This window comes from Schistocerca gregaria, chromosome 7 (assembly GCF_023897955.1).
Source record: "Schistocerca gregaria isolate iqSchGreg1 chromosome 7, iqSchGreg1.2, whole genome shotgun sequence".
NCBI classification, from domain to species: Eukaryota; Metazoa; Arthropoda; class Insecta; order Orthoptera; family Acrididae; genus Schistocerca; species Schistocerca gregaria.
In genome coordinates, this window is record NC_064926.1 from 213,268,156 (window position 1) to 213,290,117 (window position 21,962).

At 44.2% G+C, this 21,962-nt stretch overlaps 1 protein-coding gene across 2 annotated transcripts in view; it reads right to left on the reverse strand.

The window, feature by feature from the left end:
- LOC126281635 (uncharacterized) overlaps positions 1 to 21,962 on the reverse strand; it is a 185,466-nt gene that overhangs the window by 19,528 nt on the left and 143,976 nt on the right. The window lies entirely within an intron of this gene.

The following is a 21,962-nucleotide window of genomic DNA, read 5'->3' on the forward strand; positions in this document are numbered from 1 at the left end:
CCCACATAAACATCACCACAGCTGCATGGCATCCTATACACTCCATTGGAAAAAGCTGGTACCTCAAAAAGAACGTTCTTTTTCCGGTACCCACATAAACATCACCACAGCTGCATGGGATCCTATACACTCCATTGGAAAAATCTGGTACCACGAAAAGAACGGTTTCTAAACGTTTGGAAGAGCACAAGGAAAATTGTAGAAGAGGAGAAACGGAACGATCAGCTGATGCGGAGCATGCTTTCCAGCCAGGGAACCACAATATTCGTTTCGAGGAGACGCAAGTACTAGCGGCCACAAGTGGATATTACGAAAGGCTCTAACTGGAGGCAATCGAAATTGCTAAACACCCAAATAATTTCAACCGAAAGGAGGAGGGCGTGAAATTAAACGGTATATGGATGCCGGTGTTACAGAAGATGTGTACCACCCGTCCACTACTGGGTGATGGCAACGGCGATCGACGGCGACGGACAGCGGCCAATTGCACTGACGTTTTCAAAACACTTGACGTCACGCCGCGGCGTGGGAGCGCGCGGACACGGAATTTAGCGGCAGTCAGTGGCGAGCCAGTGGGTGTGTTGGGCCTTCCATACAGCTACGGACCCCGTTGAAGATGTCTCCCGCAGTCGGAGACGAAACGTTTGAAATCGACACAGAATTCATCAACCGACCACGGCATAACAGCACGGATAATTGTAATGGACATTAAACTTCTTGCCTTCCCTCTGGATAAAATTATGGTTTTTCGTCATATTTGAATTCCGTCTTCAGGCCACGAGTGGCCCACCGGGGCCATCCGACCGCCGTGTTATCCTCAGTGGAGGATGCGGATAGGAGGGATGTGGGGTCAGCACACCGCTCTCCCGGTCGTTATAACGGTATTCTTGACTGAAGCCGCTACTGTTCGGTCGAATAGCTACTCAATTGGCATCACGAGGCTGAGTGCACCCCGAAAAATGGCAACAGCGCATGGCAGCCTGGATGGTCACCCATCCAAGCGCCGACCACGCCCGACAGCGCTTAAGTTCGGTGATCTCACGGGAACCGGTGTAGCCACTGCGGCAAGGCCGTTATGTGTCATATTTGCACGGAATAAAATTAACGAAACTCCTCTCGAACAGACCATAAAGGCCCAATGATACCGACCGGCTATCGTGTCATCATCCTTAGCCCACAGTCGTCAGTAGATGCGGATATGGAAGGGCATATGGTCAGCACACCGCTCTCCCGGCCGTCTGTCAGTTCACGAGACCGGAGCCGCTACATCTCTAGTAGTTCCTCAGTTTGCTTCACAAAGGCTGAGCGCAGCCCGCCTGCCAAGAGCGCTCGGCAGATCGGATAGTCACCCATCCAAGTGCTAGCCCAGCCCGACACTTCTTAACTTCGGTGACCTGACGGGAATCGGCGTTACCACTGTGGCAAGGCCGTTGACTTTATACGGAATTGGAATAAGAAAAAAATATTTTCCTATCACACTCAGTTTTCCAGATGTGGGGGTTCTCTTATTTATGAAAAATACGTAATGTTCAAAATTTCGAAAGAGAAATATTTAGCCCAAGGATAAGAATAAGAATAACGTTTGATCGCTTTCCTTCTAATCATTTTTTTTTTCATTGTCTCTAAGAAACAATAGCATTGAGCCAACATACTGTAGTTCAACGCCCTAAGAAAGCTGTTACGCTACATCAAAGCCCTGGTGTAAACGTTCACCGTGTTCATCATTTGTATTCCTCAAATGCTGTGGGGAAAAGTCAATACCTACAGCTACATCTACACGTGCTATAGACACATTATAGTCGTGCACCACGAGCTTCACATTAGCACCATAAGCACATAAAAATTAAAAACTACTGTAGCACCAGTACTCTTTCTTTGTAATTGCAAGAGGATTCTCCATGTGGCAGCACAAGGGAGAGTTGTGACTTCTGTCTATGACAGTTAACATACAAAAAAAAAAGAGAGATTCAAATGGCTCTAGGCACTATGGGACTTAACATCTAAGATCATAAGTCCCTTAGATTTAGACTTACTTAAACCTATCTAACCTCAGGACATCACACACATCCATGCCCGAGGCAGAATTCGAACCAGCGACCGTAGCAGCAGCGCCATTCCGGACTGAAGCGCCTAGAACCGCTCGGTCACAGTGGCCGGCAGTGTTGTGTGTGTGTGTGTGTGTGTGTGTGTGTGTGTGTGTGTGTGTGTGTGGAAAGAAAGGAAACAACACTCATTCGAGTATCGGTGAAAATGAAACACTATGCTTATCTCCACAAGCTTGGCGGCCACGCGACGTCTTTATAATGAGTGTATTGTTAACACTTCCGTCTTCCGAGTTGGCAACAGCTGTTCTCTCGCGGTTGCAAGGAAACCCTTCGCTTTTTACGAAACCTTAGACACCCAAGAGTACCTAGACAGGCCCGCTAAATCACGAAAATGTTTTGTAACTCTGAGTAACAGCAGGTGAAATGGTGAAATGTAGGTATCAACAACCATGTTATTTGGTTGAACTGCGAGATCTGTCTAACTATCAATGAGTGACTTCGGCTGAACGAGACATTTTTAAACTGGGCTCTCCCTTCCTTGTGGAACGGAAGCCATTATCAAAGTGGAATTTCACGGTATAATAGTAATGTCTCCTGGAAATTAGTGGTATCTTCTCTCATAGACTTATCGCGTGTCCCTCTACGGTAAAATATCGCCCAAATCGAGCGGTCGCCGTGTCAAACGTCTGCCCGAGTGGGGATGGCGGCTTCCGCCCACGCGCAGCTAGAGACGGGGCCACGGCGCGTGTCTGCCATCACGTACGCTCGCCTAGGCTAGCATGGCGCAGCGAGCGCCAGCGGAATTCCACCGAATGCGCCTCCTTCCAGGCATATTGTACAGCAACACTCCTGGACAATCCCCACACGGGCCGTGGCATTTAACGTGCAACGCGCTGATTTGATCTCTAACGTGTTGCTGCACGTTCAGAAACAACTCTGTTTGTGTAGGGCAAACGAGCGCCTTAACGTGGTGAGAGCGAACACAGCGCGTTCCAGAGGCGAATCGCGGCTGCAGGTGGTGTGTGCGAGCTACATAGTACAAGAGTTCTCGAAATGGACAAACGTAAACCAGCTGCGATAAGTTGAAGCTTCCTCACACGGGACAATGCAGCTGAGTCAGAGTCGGCTCTAGGAGTGGTGGCGTGGGGGGGGGGGGGGGGGGGGTGGAGCCAACCGTGCCTCCGCCAAGGCTGGCAGGTCCCTAATTTTTAATATGGTTCCATAAAACAGTGAAAGTTCTATATAAATAAAGTGTGAGAATAAATAGGAAATATAAATCATTCACAACATTTAGCGTCTTACTGAATACATAATGGTAAGACAGGGATTTAGGAACCAGGTTTTAAATTGTAAGACAATTCCAGGGGCAGATGTGGACTCTAACCACAATATATTGGTTATGAACTGTAGATTAAAACTAAAGAAACTGCAAATTGGTGGGAACTTAAGGAAATGGGACCTGGATAAACTGACAGAACCAGAGATTTTAGAGAGTTTCAGAGAGAGCATTAGGGAACGACCGACAAGAATGGGGGAAAGAAATATAGTAGAAGAAGAATGGGTAGGTTTGAGAGATGAATTAGTGAAGGCAGCAGAGCATCAAGTACGTAAAAAGACGAGGGCTGATAGAAATCCTTGGGTAACAGAAGAGATACTGAATTTAATTGATGAAAGGACAAAATACAAAAATGCAGTAAATGAAGCAGGTAAACAGGAATACAAACGTCTCAAAAATGAGATCGACAGGAAGTGCATAATGGCTAAGCAGGGATGGATAGAGGACAAATGTAAGGATGTAGAGGCGTATATCACTAGGGGTAATATAGATACTGCCTACAAGAAAATTAAAGAGACCTTTGGCGAAAAGAGAACCACTTGCACGAATAGCAGATGGAAACTTAGTTCTAAGCAAAGAAGGGTAAGCAGAAAGGTGGAAGGAGTATATAGTAGGTCTATACAAGGGCGATGTTCTTGAGGACAGTATTATAGAAATGGAAGAGGATGAAGATGAAATGGGAGATATGATACTGCGTGAAGAGTTTGACAGAGCACTGAAAGACCTTAGTCGAAACAAGGCCCTGGGAGTAGACAACATTTCATTAGAACTACTGACAGCCTTGGGAGAGTCAGCCCTGACAAAACTCTACCATCTGGTGAGCAAGATGTATGAGACAGGCGAAGTACCCTCAAACTTCAAGAAGAATATAATAATTCAAATCTCAAAGAAAGCAGGGGTGACAGATGTGAAAATTACCGAACTATCAGTTTAGAAGTCACAGCTGCAAAATACTAACGCGAATTCTTTACAGGCGAATGTAAAAACTGGTAGAAGCCGACCTCGGGGAAGATTAGTTTGGATTCCGTAGAAATATTGGAACACGTGAGACAATACTGGCCTTACGACTTATCGTAGAACAAAGATTAAGGAAAGGCAAACCTACGTTTCTAGCGTTTGTATACTTAGAGAACGCTTTTGCTAATGTTGACTGGAATACTCTCTTTCAAATTCTGAAGGTGGTAGGGGTAAAATAAATGGAGCGATAGGCTATTTACAGTTTTTACAGAAACCATATGGCAGTTATAATACTCGAGGGGCATGAAAGGGAAGCAGTGGTTGGGAAGGGAGTGAGACAGGGTTGAAGCCTGTCCCCAATGTTATTCAATCTGTATATTGAGCAAGCAGTTAAGGAAAGAAAACAAAAAATAGGAGTAGGAATTAAAATCCATTGTAATTCTGTCAGAGACAGCAAAGGACCTGCAAAAGCAGCTGAACGGAATGGACAGTGTCTTCAAAGTGAGGATATAAGATGAACATCAACAAAACAAAACGACGATAATTGAATGTAGTCGAATTAAGTCGGGTGATGCTGACGGAACTAGATTAGGAAACGAGACGCTTAGAGTAGTGAAGGAGTTTTGCTATTTGGGGAGCAAAATAACTGATGATGGTCGAAGTAGAGATGATATAAAATGTAGACTGGCAATGGGAAGGAAAGCGTTTCTGGAGAAGAGAAATTTGTTAACATCGAGCATAGATTTAAGTGTCAGGAAGTCGTTTCTGAAAGTATTTGTAAGGAGTGTAGCCCTGCATGGAAGTGAAACGTGGACGATAAACAGTTTAGACAATAAGGCAACAGAAGCTTTCGAAATGTTGTGCTGCAGAAGAATGCTGAAGATTAGATGGGTAGATCACATAACTAATGAGGAGGTATTGAACAGAATTGGGGACTAGAGAAATTTATCGCACAACTTGGCTAGTAGAAGGGATCGGTTGGTAGGACATATTCTGAGGCACAAAGGGATCACCAATATAGTATTGGAGGGCAGCACGGAGGGTAAAAATCGTAAAGCGAAACCAAGAGATGAATACACTAAACAGATTCAAAAGGATGTAGGTTGCAGTAAGTACTGGGAGATGAAGCTTGCACAGGATACAGTAGGATGGAGAGCTGCATCAAACCAGTCTCAGGACTGAAGACCACAACAACAACAGCGTCTTACTGGAAACTACGATATTGTGAAACGGATCACTAACGAAGTGCTGGAGTTGGTCACCTGTGTCTTCAAAAATAGCAAAAATTGTTGTTCTACATCTACATCTAAATCCACACTCCGCAAGCCACCTGACGGTGTGTGGCGGAGGGTACTTTGAATACCTCTATCTATTCTCCCTTCTATTCCAGTCTCGTATTGTTCGTGAGACATACGTAGGAGGGAGCAATATACTGCTTGACTCCTCGAAACTTCAGCAAAAGCCCGTACCGAGCTACTGAGCGTCTCTCCTGCAGAGTCTTCCACTGGAGTTTATCTGTCATCTCCGTAATGCTTTCGCTATTACTAAATGATCCTGTAACGAAGCGCGCTGCTCTCCGTTGCATCTTTTCTTTCTCTTCTATCAACGTTATCTGGTATGGATCCCACACCGGTGAACAGTATTCAAGCAGTGGGCGAACAAGTGTACTGTAACTTACTTCCTTTGTTTACCGATTGCATTTCCTTAGGATTCTTCCAATGAATCTCAGTCTAGCATCTGCTTTACCGACGATTAATTTTATATGTTCATTCCATTTTAAATCACTCTTAATGCCTGCACCTGGCAGTGTTGGCGACTGTATTTCTGTCATGGGCATACACAACACCTGAACTCTATCTACGTCAGGTAGAAAGCTCTTACAGAAGCGACTAACTTTACAGCAAAGAAATAAAGATAAAAGCATATGATGGCCTAACACTTCCTTAAATGGTTGTAGGAGTATCGCTGTGGATAATACTTCGTAATAAACGGAGGAAGAATGGTATAGACTTTTTAATGCAGCCATTGTGATTAAGGAGAGTTTACACGTGGAGAGATGTATGGCTTCCGCCCCTGTCCCATGGCCTCCTATTTCGCACAGAAAAGCATCGACGATACCGCCGACAATGCACTACTCTGCTGAGCTTGCTGCTACAGCCCTCTCGCCGCACACTCCTCTCTTCTTATGGAACGAGATAAAACTATCGGTTTTAGCTACCTACTGAGCTAGTAGCGTCACTTAATTTTGGCTGCATAAATAATTTGTAGTTGCAGTTTAAACCCCGAGCAGGCGCGTCTATGTATCAAGCGCGCCACTCACATATAATATTGTTTTGTACCGTTCCATTGTTGTTTTACAATTGCGAGCCCGTACATATTCCTTCATTAATGCTTCAGTAAACGCAGCAGGAATCTGTGTTGTCATACGACCAGAGAGCAGCAGCAATATAAGATAAACAGGAAGCTAGGTGAGAATAAAATTTACGATCGATGCAAGAAAATAACCCAGATTCGGAGTTGGCAGCACAGTCCTACATTGAGGCAGTTTCTACGAGATAATTAGTAATAAAATAAGCTGTTGGCAGGATCTGATGCAACAGCGCTGTTTAATGCTTCGATTAGGTCGTTGCTGTGGGGTAACACTCGTGTGCGGCAACAGAGTGGTTCGCTATTGTTTAATCAAACAGTGATTTAGCTCATATAATGTTATTGTTATTTAATCAGACTAAGATTAATCTGTAATTTCGTTCATATATATTTTCATTGGTAACACAAAACCGTCGGCACGAAAGCCAGCGCCCACGTAACACTGGATGTGCCGGTTAATGTGAGTTGCCTTTCTACTTTTCTGAGTTGCAACTGCAGCGCCCTCCAGCTGCTATTGCTGCATATGGCTCGGAGGTCACACAGCTTCTTTATGAAGTACACGGGCGCAAAATTTCTTCGTTGGCTCTATTAAAACGCAGATTTTCTCACTTGTACACATGCTAGTCATGATGTTCTGTCTGTGGTTGTGCGACCCGTTGTTGAGCGCTCTTAGAATGCTGGGATCCATGTAAGATCGGATTAAAAGAATCCACCGAAGCAGTTCGGACGCGGACTGCTAGATTTGTTATCAATTGTTTCGAACAACACGCAAGTATTACGGATATGCTTTGGGAACTGATATGGAAATGAATGGAGGGAAGGCGACATTTTATTTCGAGGAGTGGAAGAGAGAAAATTCAGAGAACCGGCATTTCAGGCTGACTGCAGAACGATTCTACTGCCACCAACGTACATTTCATGTAAGGAAGATAAGAGAGATTAGGGCCCATACAGAGGCATACAGTCATTTTTCCTTTGCTCTGTTTGCGAGTGGAACACAAAAGGAAGTGACAGTGATGGTACAGGGCACCCTCCACCATGCACCCTACGGTGGCTTTCGGAGTATGTATGTAGTGAATGTAGAGGTATACATAAATAAAAACATCAATGTCGATGAAGATGTTAGACGCTAAAACGAAAAGTTTCATATCAATTCAGCAAGGTCTGAGCTTATAAAAGTTAAGTTACAAACAGTGCGATACAATATCACAACATTCTTCCACATATTACAAAAACTGTCTCATTATTCTCACTTTTTAGCAAAACCTCACTATCATTCTTTCTTCGTCACTGTTTCAACAGAAGAATCATTAGGACATGTGCAGTACAAGACTTTAAACAAGAAAGTGCAAAATACCTTACTGCAGGTAGTCCTATCTCAAAATGGTTCAAATGGCTCTGAGCACTATGGGACTTAACATCTGTGGTCATCAGTCGCCTAGAACTTAAACCTAACTAACCTAAGGACACCACACACATCCATGTCCGAGGCAGGATTCGAACCTGCGACCGTAGTGGTCACGGTGTTCCAAACTGAAGCGCCTGGAACCGCACGGCCACACCGGCCGGCAGTCCTATCTCCCTTGTAGATAAAGCCAGTCGAGTAAACTCGCTCCTGAAAGTGCACTTACATTTACATAGCATCCAATACAGTTTTATTAAATTACGTTGCGAAAGTGGTTTAAAAAGAACTGAATTTAACGAGACCTGGACCAACTACAAAAACCACACGTTACTTCGTAACGCCACGTCTCTAAATTAAAATACACTAAGATTCCGGAACATTCGACTGTCTTGTACGTTACCATATCCCGATGGCTTTAAAAGCCAATAAGTTATCAAATTACATTTAACTATAACAAATTATGCCATGAACAAAGCGTTTGTGATGGATAATCAATGTGCCGATGCCTTGATTCGGCATATTTTCATAACGGTATGACGTTTCCCGTCACATTATTACAACAAAGTTTACCACAACGACGCGTATTCAGAGTTCCTCAACATGCTTGTGCTTTGATAGGGCATGTATTCGTAGGGCATAAGTTACAATAAAACAACACACCAAATATGGGTTTCAACAGAAATCCGATACGGGATTTCCCAACTATGTACTGAAAAGAAGATGGCCTGCATGTGAGGTAGGCCATGTTCTCCTATCCCATTGGTCTACGTTCATAGCCGGCAGCGGTGGCCGTGCGGCTCTGGCGCTGCAGTCCGGAACCGCGGGGCTGCTACGGTCGCAGGTTCGAATCCTGCCTCGGGCATGGGTGTGTGTGATGTCCTTAGGTTAGTTCGGTTTAAGTAGTTCTAAGTTCTAGGGGACTTATGACCTAAGATGCTGAGTCCCATGGTGCTCAGAACCATTTGAACCATTTTTTCTACGTTCATACTCACGTTCAGAATACCTGGCATCCTTGGTGCTGCTCGGCACGTTAGAAAGACTTCAGCGACCTTTTCCAAGCTACGACGTCAGAGACAGCTATGGTGTCAGAAACACGGACCGTTCGATGTTGACGATCGAATGTGCGTCCATGTGTCGACGGGTTCAGGCTGCGTTCACAGTACCACCGACAACGGTCGCCAGACGTCATCGCCAAAGGTAGTCCGATAACATCAGCCGACAGCTTGGTCACAGAGCGTTCGATCTCCGTCTTCAGCATTTGGTCGCATCAAGGAGGTTATGTTAGAATCTATTCTATCATGCAGATTGGAATTTTTTTAACATCCTAGAGTGGTACGGACGCCACGACGCCTCTGTGTCTAGAAACGAGTGCCACGTTCTAGCTTTTGCTGGTAAAAAAAAATACGTAATGGATCTAAACGAGCTATATCCGTCTCTGAAGGAGGATAGCAAGTACTGTATTCTCTTTCGTCAGCCGCTAGAATAACCAGACAAATTTTACGAATATATCACATGAAGAGAGAAACTTTCTAATACACGATTCGTGTTGGCATTGAAAGGCATTCTTACAAACACTTGGCAAAAATTAAAAAGAAATGTCAGCTAAACAGATGTATGTGTATTAACCTTCAGTGACTTTCATTCTGCGTATATGCGATAGAGAAAAATAAATTTTAGAAGAAGATACTCTAAACATCTAAAGCACTATAGAATGTGAACAAATATACCGTCGCTACACTGAATACCTTAAGATACAAACCCAACATAAATAAAAGCAAAATATATTTATTTAAGAAAGCAAATAGAAATTCGCTTGACGCATTCCTAAGATGCAGCCTCCATTCGTTCCGTAGTATGTAAGCGTGGACCAGTTATGACTTGAATCCAAAGAAACAGTGTCGACAGCAATGGAGTGATTTATACAAATAAATTAATAAGAGACTGAACTGACCCTCCGTGATACACACCAACAGGTCAAAACACTGTCGCTGGAGCAGCGAAAAGAACATGCCAAATTTAAAAGAACACAAAAATTCCTAGACTTACCAAGTTTTTCATAAGCTCAAAATTTAGTGTGAATTTTAATCCAATATGTTTTCAACAGTTTCCGCAACGAAACTCTGCCTCGAAATTTGGCAGAAATCCAAAGATAAGTCTTACGCCTGCAACCATATAGAGTACTTCCTTGTTTATAGGTACGTGTATCATGATTCATGAGGAACCTATAAAGTTTGTGTTCACACGTGGTGTTTTTAATAATAGACTTACATAGTTAATACGAAAATCTCGTATAGCTGAGCCATCATTACACACTCCTGGAAATTGAAATAAGAACACCGTGAATTCATTGTCCCAGGAAGGGGAAACTTAATTGACACATTCCTGGGGTCAGATACATCACATGATCACACTGACAGAACCACAGGCACATAGACACAGGCAACAGAGCATTCACAATGTCGGCACTAGTACAGTGTATATCCACCTTTCGCAGCAATGCAGGCTGCTATTCTCCCATGGAGACGATCGTAGAGATGCTGGATGTAGTCCTGTGGAACGGCTTGCCATGCCATTTCCACCTGGCGCCTCAGTTGGACCAGCGTTCGTGCTGGACGTGCAGACCGCGTGAGACGATGCTTCATCCAGTCCCAAACATGCTCAATGGGGGACAGATCCGGACATCTTGCTGGACAGGGTAGTTGACTTATACTTTCTAGAGCACGTTGGGTGGCACGGGATACATGCGGACGTGCATTGTCCTGTTGGAACAGCAAGTTCCCTTGCCGGTCTAGGAATGGTAGAACGATGGGTTCGATGACGGTTTGGATGTACCGTGCACTATTCAGTGTCCCCTCGACGATCACCAGAGGTGTAAGGCCAGTGTAGCAGATCGCTCTCCACACCATGATGCCGGGTGTTGGCCCTGTGTGCCTCGGTCATATGCAGTCCTGATTGTGGCGCTCACCTGCACGGCGCCAAACACGCATACGACCTTCATTGGCACCAAGGCAGAAGCGACTCTCATCGCTGAAGACGACACGTCTCCATTCGTCCCTCCATTCACGCCTGTCGCGACACCACTGGAGGCGGGCTGCACGATGTTGGGGCGTGAGCGGAAGACGGCCTAACGGTGTGCGGGACCGTGGTCCAGCTTCATGGAGACGGTTGCGAATGGTCATCGCCGATACCCCAGGAGCAACAGTGTCCCTAATTTGCTGGGAAGTGGCGGTGCGGTCCCGTACAGTACTGCGTAGGATCCTACGGTCTTGGCGTGCATCCGTGCGTCGCTGCGGTCCGTTCCCAGGTCGACGGGCACGTGCACTTTCCGCCGACCACTGGCGACAACATCGATGTACTGTGGAGACCTCACGCCCCACGTGTTGAGCAATTCGGCGGTACGTCCACCCGGCCTCCCGCATGCCCACTATACGCCCTCGCTCAAAGTCCGTCAACTGCACATACGGTTCACGTCCACGCTGTCGCGGCATGCTACCAGTGTTAAAGACTGCAATGAAGCTCCGTATGCCACGGCAAACTGGCTGAACTGACGGCGGCGGTGCACAAATGCTGCGCAGCTAGCGCCATTCGACGGCCAACACCGCGGTTCCTGGTGTGTCCGCTGTGCCGTGCGTGTGATCATTGCTTGTACAGCCCTCTCGCAGTGTCCGGAGCAAGTATGGTGGGTCTCACACACCGGTGTCAATGTGTTCTTTTTTCCATTTCCAGGAGTGTATATTGGTTCTGCTACCAGATATTTAGAATACCATAAGGTGTGAGTTACGTAATTTCTATGCACATGTGAAGAATGTTTGATTCTGCTATTACGCAACGACATGGGAAATATGGGCTGTATAATAGGCAATGCACCTTAAACAAAAATTATCACTATGTGTCCCACCAATTGGTGATGCACTCCAAACAAAAATAGTTTTTCGTTCTGAAGATAACTAATTAATGTAACAGAAATTAGTTATCAATAAAAAATTATCCTTGCGGTATTGATTAGTAAAGGATTCTGTCATTTCAGAAATGTTATTGTTGACAAACCATTGCCTCAAACATGCTGTTTCATGACAGGGTGCACTGTCTTGTTGGGACAAAGAATCATCGCTGTAAGCGTCCCTCCATTGTACGTAGTTCACAATTCTTTAAAATGTGTCCATAATATTCCAAATTTCGTCTGTTTTTGAGTACAATAAGTTTCCCACACCCTAGCCACCAAAGACGCCCTATATGGTAACCCCAGCTCTTCCATATTTCCATAAGCTAAAGAGTAGGGCAGGAAATTTTCTTCAGGTTTCGCAAAACCCAAAACCCTTCCATCGGATATTCACGGGTTGTAGCGTGACTGAACGCTCCAAATCACGCGTTTTTAATCATCCACTGTTCAATGCCTTTTTTTTAAACTACCATAAGCTTAGCTTAGCATTCATTACACAAATGAGTGGCTTGTGAGGGTGTACGCAATCACTGTAGCCACGCGGGGTTAGCTGAGCGATCTAGGGCGCTGCAGCCATGGAATGTGCGGCTGATCCCGGCGGAGGTTCGAGTCCTCCCTCGAGCATAGGTCTGTGTGTTTGTCCTTAGGATAATTTAGGTTAAGTAGTGTGTAAGCTTAGGGGCTGATGATCTTAGCAGTTAAGTCCCATAAGATTTCACACACATTTGAACATTTTTTTGCAATCACTGTAACCCGTTCCCTTTAAGTCCCCATGAATAGCCATTGTGTTCAATGGAGTGCTGGTAGCACTTTGGAATACACGAGAGATTCCTTCCACTAACTTAATACGATGTTTTACAACCAGTTTCCGCAATTGTCGACCGTCCTTTCCGGGCACTAGATGTCCCTCTAGTCTTGGTTTGACTGTGGTTGTTCCATCCCTTTTGCATGTGAAAATCACATCACCAATAATCGCCTAGGCCAGCCTGAGGAGGTCTGAAACGTCTTAGATGCAAATGTTACTCCGGTGCTATCAAATGACTAATCCACTTTTCAAGTCAATCAGTTTTCCCTATCGAGCCACACGGCCGTTACTGCTTCTATACTGACAACATAATACTTCCTATCACGTTTTGTACTGGTATGGTCCGCCTCTCATGACGTGTAGTGGCCAACTCCACGCTGTATAGGGGGCCACGGATACTTTAAATCAGATAGTGTACTCAGGTGTGTAGATGTGGACTAGGAGGTGGCCTTGGCAACACGTCCCTAACTCTGACACGGCGTCCAGTTCTGTGCAGGTCGGCTGCTGCTCTTAAGTCCCGGTGGCAGACCTCGCGACCAAGGACCGCTGCGGCGGGGCCACGCTCTGTCCATGCTGCATTCTCCCGCGGCGCACGTCATTTCGGACACGCGCCACTGCCTTTGCTGTGGTTCGGCTGCCGTTGCGTAACGAGGTGACTGCAGCTGGCGAGGACCGGGAGCTGACTCACAGATTCACAGCTACCGTCGGCATAACTGGCCATGACTGACGTAACTCTGCTTTTTAGACGTTTTACCACACTTCTTTAAGACGAAGGCCAATCTGACTCAGATAGAGTGAACATAAAATTAAGTATTCATAGCCTGTGGCAGCTATTGTTCACACAATTTATAAAAGTGTACAGATGCATGTATCTACCACATTTCCTCTTAAACCATTCGAATCAATCTTAGTAGAACTTGGATCCATTTACTGTCTGAAAATAATCACTGTGGGAATAAGAATCACCTACCTTTCAAAAGGATGGAGGTGGGGCGAATAAAAAGTGTAGCTAATGACGCGCAATTAGCCAAAACATACTATGTGATCAAAAGTATACGGGGGCTCACAAAAACATACTTTTTCATACTAGGTGCATTGTGCTGCCACCTACTGCCAGTTACTCCATATCAGCTCCCTCAGTAGCCATTAGACACCGTGTGAGAGCAGAATGGGGTGCTCCGCGGAATTCACGGATTTCGAACGTGGTCAGGTGATTGGGTGTCACTTGTGTCATACGTCTGTACGCGAGATTTTCACACTCCTAAACACCCCTATGTCCACTGTTTCCGATGTGATAGTGAATCGGTGACGAGAAGGGCGACGTACAGCACAAAATCGTACAGGCCGATCTCGTCTGCCGACTGACAGAGACCGCCGACAGTTGAAGAGAGTCTATCCAGACCATCACACAGTAATTCCATGCTGAATCAGAATCTACTGCAAGTATTATTACAGTTAGGTGGGAGGTGAGAAAACTAGGATTTCATGGTCGAGCGGCTGCTCATAAGCCACACACCACGCCATAGATGCCAAACGGAGCCTCGCTTGGTGTAAGGAGCGTAAACATTGGACGACTGAACAGTGGAAAAACGTTGTGTGGAGTGACGAATCACGGCACACAATGTGGTGATCCGATGGCTGGTTGTGGGTATGGTGACTACACGATGAGCGTCATCTGCCAACGTGTGTAGTGCCAACATCAAAATTCGGAGCCGTTGTGTTAGGGTGTGGTTGTGTTTTCATGGAAGGGGCTTGCACCCCTTGTCGTTTTGCATGGCACTACGACAGAACAGGCATACATTGATGTTGTAAGCACCTCCTTGCTTCCCACTGTTGAAGAGCACTTCGGGGATGGCGACTGCATCTTTCAACACAATCTAGCACCTGTTCGTAGTGCATGGCCCGTCTCGGAGTGGTTACACGACAATAACATCCCTGTGATGGAATGGCTTGCACAGAGTCCTGACCTGAATCCTACAGAACACCTTTGGGCTGCTTCGGAACGCCGACTTCGTGCCAGGCCTCGCTGACTGATATCGACACCTCTCCTCAGTGCAGCACTCCGTGAAAAATGGGCTGCTATTCCCATGCTTGAGGGTGTGGAAGCTATCATCAAGGCTAAGGCTGGGTCAACACCATATTGAATTCCATCATTAGCGATGGAGGGCGCCACGAAATAGTAAGTCATTTTCAGCCAGGTGTCCGGATACTTATGATCGCATAGTGTATGTTCATTCAGTATTAGAGAATGAAAGCATTTAGTGACGTGCAACCCACTCTACACACAATTGAACAGAGGCATCAACTATAAGAGCACCAACAATTTATCCGTGTTAGAATTTACTTAGCTCTGACGTAATGTACTCATAACAATACAGAACGCGGTTGTGATAACGAACAGTACTTGTACGGTATTGACGTCGTGGTCAAATACAACAGCGCCAACTGCAGGATTTACTAGCATCTGCATTTATATTCAAGCGTGCATTTCTCGCAATGTTTCCGTGTTACTGTCCACCCAATGTTAAATCACAGCGTTTTTTCTCGCAGACACCCCCCACAAAATCATGAAATGAAGAAAATTTAGAGCTTACTACATTTTCGTCCTTCATACAGTAAAACTGCCGCAACAGAGTTGGCCTTTTAATCTGAAATAAATGGCTGTGGCTCCGTCATACGTTGCACTAAGAAGTACCTTTTTTATTTCTTGATGGAAACTGGTTTCGGATACTTACGTTCAATTTTCAAACAATCCGTATCCTATGTGTGACAATTCAGGCGGGAGCATACGCACAAAAATTGCCCTCTCAGTGACGATGAAAGGGGCGCTATGGCTGACTTACCAACAGTAAATAGACCACGTAGGACAGATGTCACTTCTTTACTGATAACTCTACTCGCAACACATTTTGCAGACAGTATCTACAAATAACACTGGATGTACCTGCAAAATTATTTCATTCTACGGCACATAGTTCAGGAGAACATTTTAGGTGCGTGATAACGAAACTGCATGGGGAAACTCTCTAATGATACAGATGAAATATGTGCACAAATATGTGTGAAATATTTAAATATATATGAAATATATGAGACATGTGCGTACGTTGGCAAAGTCACAAGTAAAAAGGTTCCCCTACAGTCCTGGATTGATTTCAGCCAAATTTAACACACGTTACTGAAACGAATTACTGTAGGGATAAGAACCAGCCATTGCCTTTTGGGGGGAGGGGGGGGGGCTGATAGCGTGGAGAGTGAAGGGGCAGAAGGAAATGGACAGAAATGGAAGGGGTAGAAGAGATGGACATAGATAGGAGTGGGAGGAGACGGACTGACAAAGGAAAGAAGAGGGGTGGACAGAGGGAGAGAAGAGTCGGAGACGAACAAAGAAAGGAAAGAGGACGGTAAGGACAGAGAGTGGGGAATGGGGGTGTAGGTGGGCAGACAGAGGGGGTTAGGAGGAGATGGAAAGAAAGAGTGAAGGAAGAGATCGACTAATGAAAGACTGGAATAAATACATACTTGTACAATGCTGGATTTTCAGCTATTTTAAATATTTAAAATTCACCTTTGCCCCAGGTAAATGCGGCAGTTTTGGCCTATTAATATTTCATCTGCACACTTGCTACACATGGTTACTTTATTGAAGAGTCGAAACAGAAAGTCTAATCTACTCCCCAAGCCACCTTGCAATGTTTGGCGCAGTGTACTTCTGCTACCACTTCCTGCCATCCCTTAGCGAAAACGAAAGCTTCGATGGGAATAGAATTTAACTAACACTTTTAAAGGAGCAAAATCGCATTTTCGTCTCCTCAATAAGTCTTTCATAAAATAGATGTACTATTATATTGGAAGAGAAAGATATTCTTACTGAGAGTCACCTACTGTGAGGCACATTTCGTGCCATACATTCTTGTGCATTTCAGTAGGCACTTGCCGACGTCAAAGATCCTGTAATCGCTTCTCCGTCTGCAAGGGTAGCTTATCTGCGACTGAAAACTGTGATTTAACATTGGGTGGACAGTAACACAGAAACACTGCGAGAAATGAACTCTTGAATATAAATGCAGATGCTAGTAAATCCTGCAAATGGCGCTGTTGTATTTGGCCACGAACTGCACCTGTTCAATGACGTCAATACGGTACAAGTACTGTTCGTTATCACAACCGCGTTCTGTATTGTTATGAGTACATTACGTCAGAGCTAAGTAAATTCTAACACGGATAAATTGTTGGTGCTCTTATAGTTGATGCCTCTGTTCAAATAGTTCAAATGGCTCTCAGCACTATGGGACTTAACATTTGAGGTCATCAGTCTCCTAGAACTTAGAACTATTTAAACCTAACTAACCTAAGGACATCACACACATCCATGCATGAGGCAGGATTCGAATCTGCGACCGTAGCAGTCGCGCGGTTCCAGACTGACGAGTCTAGAACGCGCCACCACGGCCGGCGGATGCCTCTGTAACAAATGTAGCCGAAGTGTTTGATGTTTAGTTAGACGCCATATTGAACATTTATACACCATACAGAGATGGTGGGGAAACGTCATCCACTAACTTACAACGCGGACTAAAGTGTGTACTGAGTGATCGTGACAGACGGTCATTGACTGCAGTACTGTATGTTGCTCTCGCGAACCCTCTTTGCACGAAAATAACACAGACAAAGATCCATAGGCTGGACTTGCTGGGAAAGATAGAATTCCGAAAACAGTTATCAGTTAAGCAAAAGCCCGTTACAGGAAACTGTGATTCCGAAGCCATTAAACCTAGAGTACTGAGCGGTGGAGGAATGTCGTTTGGTGAGATGAGTCTTGTCTTCAATTTGTTTCCAACTTCTGCACAAGTTTACGCCCGACAGTGGGGACTGGATTATGATTTTGGCAACCATATTGTGGTATTTCATGGTCTCCACGGCTACTGTGCAAGGTCGCAATACTGACAAGGATTTTGTGACCAGTTTGGGTGATCATGTCCGTCCCATTGCACGATCTTTGTTCCCGAATGTTGATGCTGTATTCCAAGACGCCAGGGGCCCTGTTTACAAGATCGCATCGTCCAGCACTGGTTTTGTGAGCACGAGGATGAACTGTCTCCCCTGGTCACCTCAGTTGCCAGATCCCAATATTACTGATCCTTTGTAATCTAATTTTTAGAGAAGTATGCCTTATTCACCTCCATATTCATCGTTGCTTGATTTTGCCACTGTTTTGAATGACGACTGATATATTATTCCCTTACATATCATACATCACTTGTGTTTACTCATACTGAGACGACTGGAAGCTGTTGTGAATGCCAACGATTTTGCTACACCGTATTAGGCATGTTAATGAGTTGTGTTTGCATTGTTTACATATTTTGTCAACCCCCTTTATATCTCAACGCTTAGCCTGAACTTTAACCAGTCAGCCAGTGGTAAAGCTTGGGGACCGAATTTGTTAACGTGGCTGCAGGATCGGCAAGCAACCTAAGGACATCACACACATCAATGACCGAGGCAGTATTCGAACCTGCGACCGTAGCGGTCGCGCTGTTCCAGTCTGCAGCGCCTACAACCGCTCGGCCACGCCGGACGGCTCACTTCACTTAGAAAATGTTCTTATATTCTCACGTCCCATCAGAGAGCTGTGATGCACAAAGTTCGTTCCGACTAGTGTGTGTAGAGGGTAAAACGGAGGGGGGCGATAGGATTGGCACCTGTCCACCCTCTACCACTAACACTGCCAAATCCAGATCAATGTGCTGATCCCTTGAATACAAAGGTTAAGAGTAGGAAAAAGAAGGGGGAGCTATGGGGCTGAATGGTTGCTGGGAACAAAAGTTGTTTTTCATAGATACATACCAGTGGTAAGAGGCGTTTTGTATATTAATTAATAATGGGAGACTGTGTAAAGAAGGCATAAGACCGTGGGTCCGAACTTGATAGTATGATTGTATTGCCCATCAATTCTCTGAACATATTCACATTTCGAGCAATGTTCACTTGCAGATAAGATTAACACATTACAGTCTGAGTCCTTCGCATTGATCAGTTTTCCAAGCTGTGGTGCTCAAAGTTACTATGATGCAATGCTTTTCTGTTATTAATACTTTAGTTTCCCTGAGTTTGAATCAAGATTAAAAAGATTGTACCTGAAAGTAAAAACGGAAGAATTTCATCCCTAAAATATTTCAAAGTGTGATAATCTGCTTATTTGCTCTGTGTATTAGCTCCATATTCCAAGTTTTTGGAGTCACGAAAATTCTAGAATTCTAGGAAGCTGTTTCGCAACGCCTCTGCAGCGTAATTTATTAAAACAGAGACTCGGTAGAAACCCTAAGAAAAACACTGGCTATCCGTCCTGTTCCTACAACAAACAGTAAGCAGCTTCTGAGTTACGATATTTGTCGCCCTTGCGTTTATTTCAACAATACTTTTAGCCAGGTTCATTCCAGACATGACATGCAAATTGTTAAAATGCCTTCGAAGAGGCATCTACGGATCTTTCAAACGGGATCTGTTTGTATTAGTGACTTAATGTCATTCCGTATGGGCCTACACATGCCGCGTACTCGCAAACCTTAAGCCGCATCGTAATTGACTTTTGGAGTCAATGTATGTTGGCGACAAAACGTTTGTTCCGCTAATCTGAATTGCCACTACAACTGTACGCGAACTAAGTTGATGCTAGCTGCGGTGGTTAAGAGGGGCGACCGTAAATGGTTAAGTGCCTTTACGGTCGCTCCCATTAGCCACCGCACCGAATATCAACTTAGTTTAAGCGTACGCGCAGGTATTACTACGCTTTGATCTGATCCGTTGTTAATGATGCAAGCGCGACTTGATAGAACGCGTACTCTCCCGTTTAATACCATGTATAAAATATTTGGATGACGTGAATATAACTATTTTAAATAATTTTTTAAAATAATTTCGACACACGATGTTCCGCACCTTGTATATGAGACACGAAATATACCTGATATAGACAGCCTTGCAAGAGATATAACTGAGCACAAGAGAGTTAGCTTTTCTGTTGGCTACACTGCTAGACAGTTGACAATAGATTCTGCACCATTTGTATTGTTTCCTTTGTGAGTACATGCATGTCATTGTGAAAGTCGTATGTGGAGAAGTCATCAACATGCCAAGACCTAGTCTGAAGGTATTTAGAAAGCGAGTACATTGGCGCAAGAAAGTGAAGTGTACTAAAAATTCGTCTGATTCTTCTTCATCAGTATCTGATGTCCCACTACATTGAGTGATGCTGCTGCCACTACACCGGAAAGTGCTTCAAGAAGAAAATTAGCTGGAATTGAAGAAGAATTCACGAAACTAAATGCTGGGACTGCAGAATAGGAGTTAATTAACGTCTCTTTATTATCAGATGTTTTGGAGAACATGGGTGCTGCAAACAATGTGAAAAATGTGGTGTTTCATTGAAAACAAACATACATGTAGGACTTGCTTGTGAATTAGAGTTGATGTGCAGTTATTGCAAACACAGTGTTACTTTCTTCAATTCCTCACATGTCACTGCAGATACAGGTAAACTATACGATATAAACATTAGACTGGTTTATGGATTACGGTGTATAGGAAAGGGCAGGGCTGCAGGTGCCATGTTGTGTGGTGTGATTAACCTCCCTTCTCCAACTTCAAAATTTAACAAACACATAAATGCAATAGGCTCTGCTGTAGAAGATGTGGCACAGGAAAACATGAAAGATGCAGTTGAGGAAGCAGTTGTTAAAAATAATAATAGCAGAGACTTGTCCATAGCTTTTGATTGAAGCTGGCAGAAGAGAGGCCACACATCTCTGAATGATGTAGTAACAGCTACAAGTGTAGACACTGGTAACGTAGTTGATGTGGCAATACTTTCCAAGCATTGCAGATGCAAGGAGAAAATGAAAAATAAACATGAAGAGGAGTGCATGGAAAATTACTATGGGTCAAATGGTGGTTTGGAAGTTGCTGGTGTAAGAAGTATTTATCAACGCTCAGTGAAATGGTACAATGTTAGATACATTAATTATCTTGGAGATGGTGACTCAAAGGCTTTCAAAGAAATTGAGGAACTGAGACCCTATGGTAACGATGTGAAAATTTCCAAACTGGAGTGTGTTGGCCATGTTCAGAAAAGGACGGGATCAAGACTTCGACGGCTCAAGGCTAGCATGAAAGGAAAGAAATTGATCGATGGAAAAACTTTAGATGGGAAAAATAGACTGACAGATGCTACAATAGATCATATTCATAAGTGCTATAGTCTAGCAATAATACAGTAGATGCAGAATTAATGAGAAGAGCAGTCTGGGCTCTGTTTTTTCATACGGCTTCAAACAATGAGAATCCCCAACATGGGCTATGTCCGAAAGGAGACGATAGTTGGTGCAAGTACAGCAGAGGCAAGGCAACTAAGAAAAAATACAGTCACCCTCATCACCTGCCACCTGCCATAATGGATGAAATAAAACCAATATTCCGAGACCTCGCAGATATTAGTCTACTAAAGAAATGTCTTCATGGCCGGACTCAAAATCCGAATGAGTGTGTGTACTATGTGATATGGTATAGACTACCTAAAACTGTGTTTGTGGATATAAACACACTTTACTTTGGCGTTTATGATGCTGTTTCATCATTCAATTAAGGTGATATAACGAAGTTCAAAGTTCTGCAGAAGTTGGGGTTCTGTGTAGGACTACGAACTGCCGCAGCCACGCTTTGTTTGAACAAGGAACGGCTCAGGTCTTCAGATAATGCCATAAAAGTGTATTCAAAGATGGCTAGATAGCATATCAGAGCCATCAAGAGGAAGCTGTTAGACGATTATGACGATACAAGCTATGGAGCACGCTTGTACTGAAGTAAAAACTTTGAAGCTAATTTCCCGTAACTTTGGTTTTTTTGTGTATCAGGTACATTTTCTCAGGGCCTATTTATAGTAGAAAGATGAAATTTTCTGTAGTTGTTCCTTAAGACCTTCTAATATATCTGAATTAAAAGATATGTGGAATTATTTTGTATTAATGGATGGAAAATTTAAAATTCTTGTTAAATTGTATAACTTTTTTTAACATTAACAAAAAATAAAATCCCTGAAAAATTATACA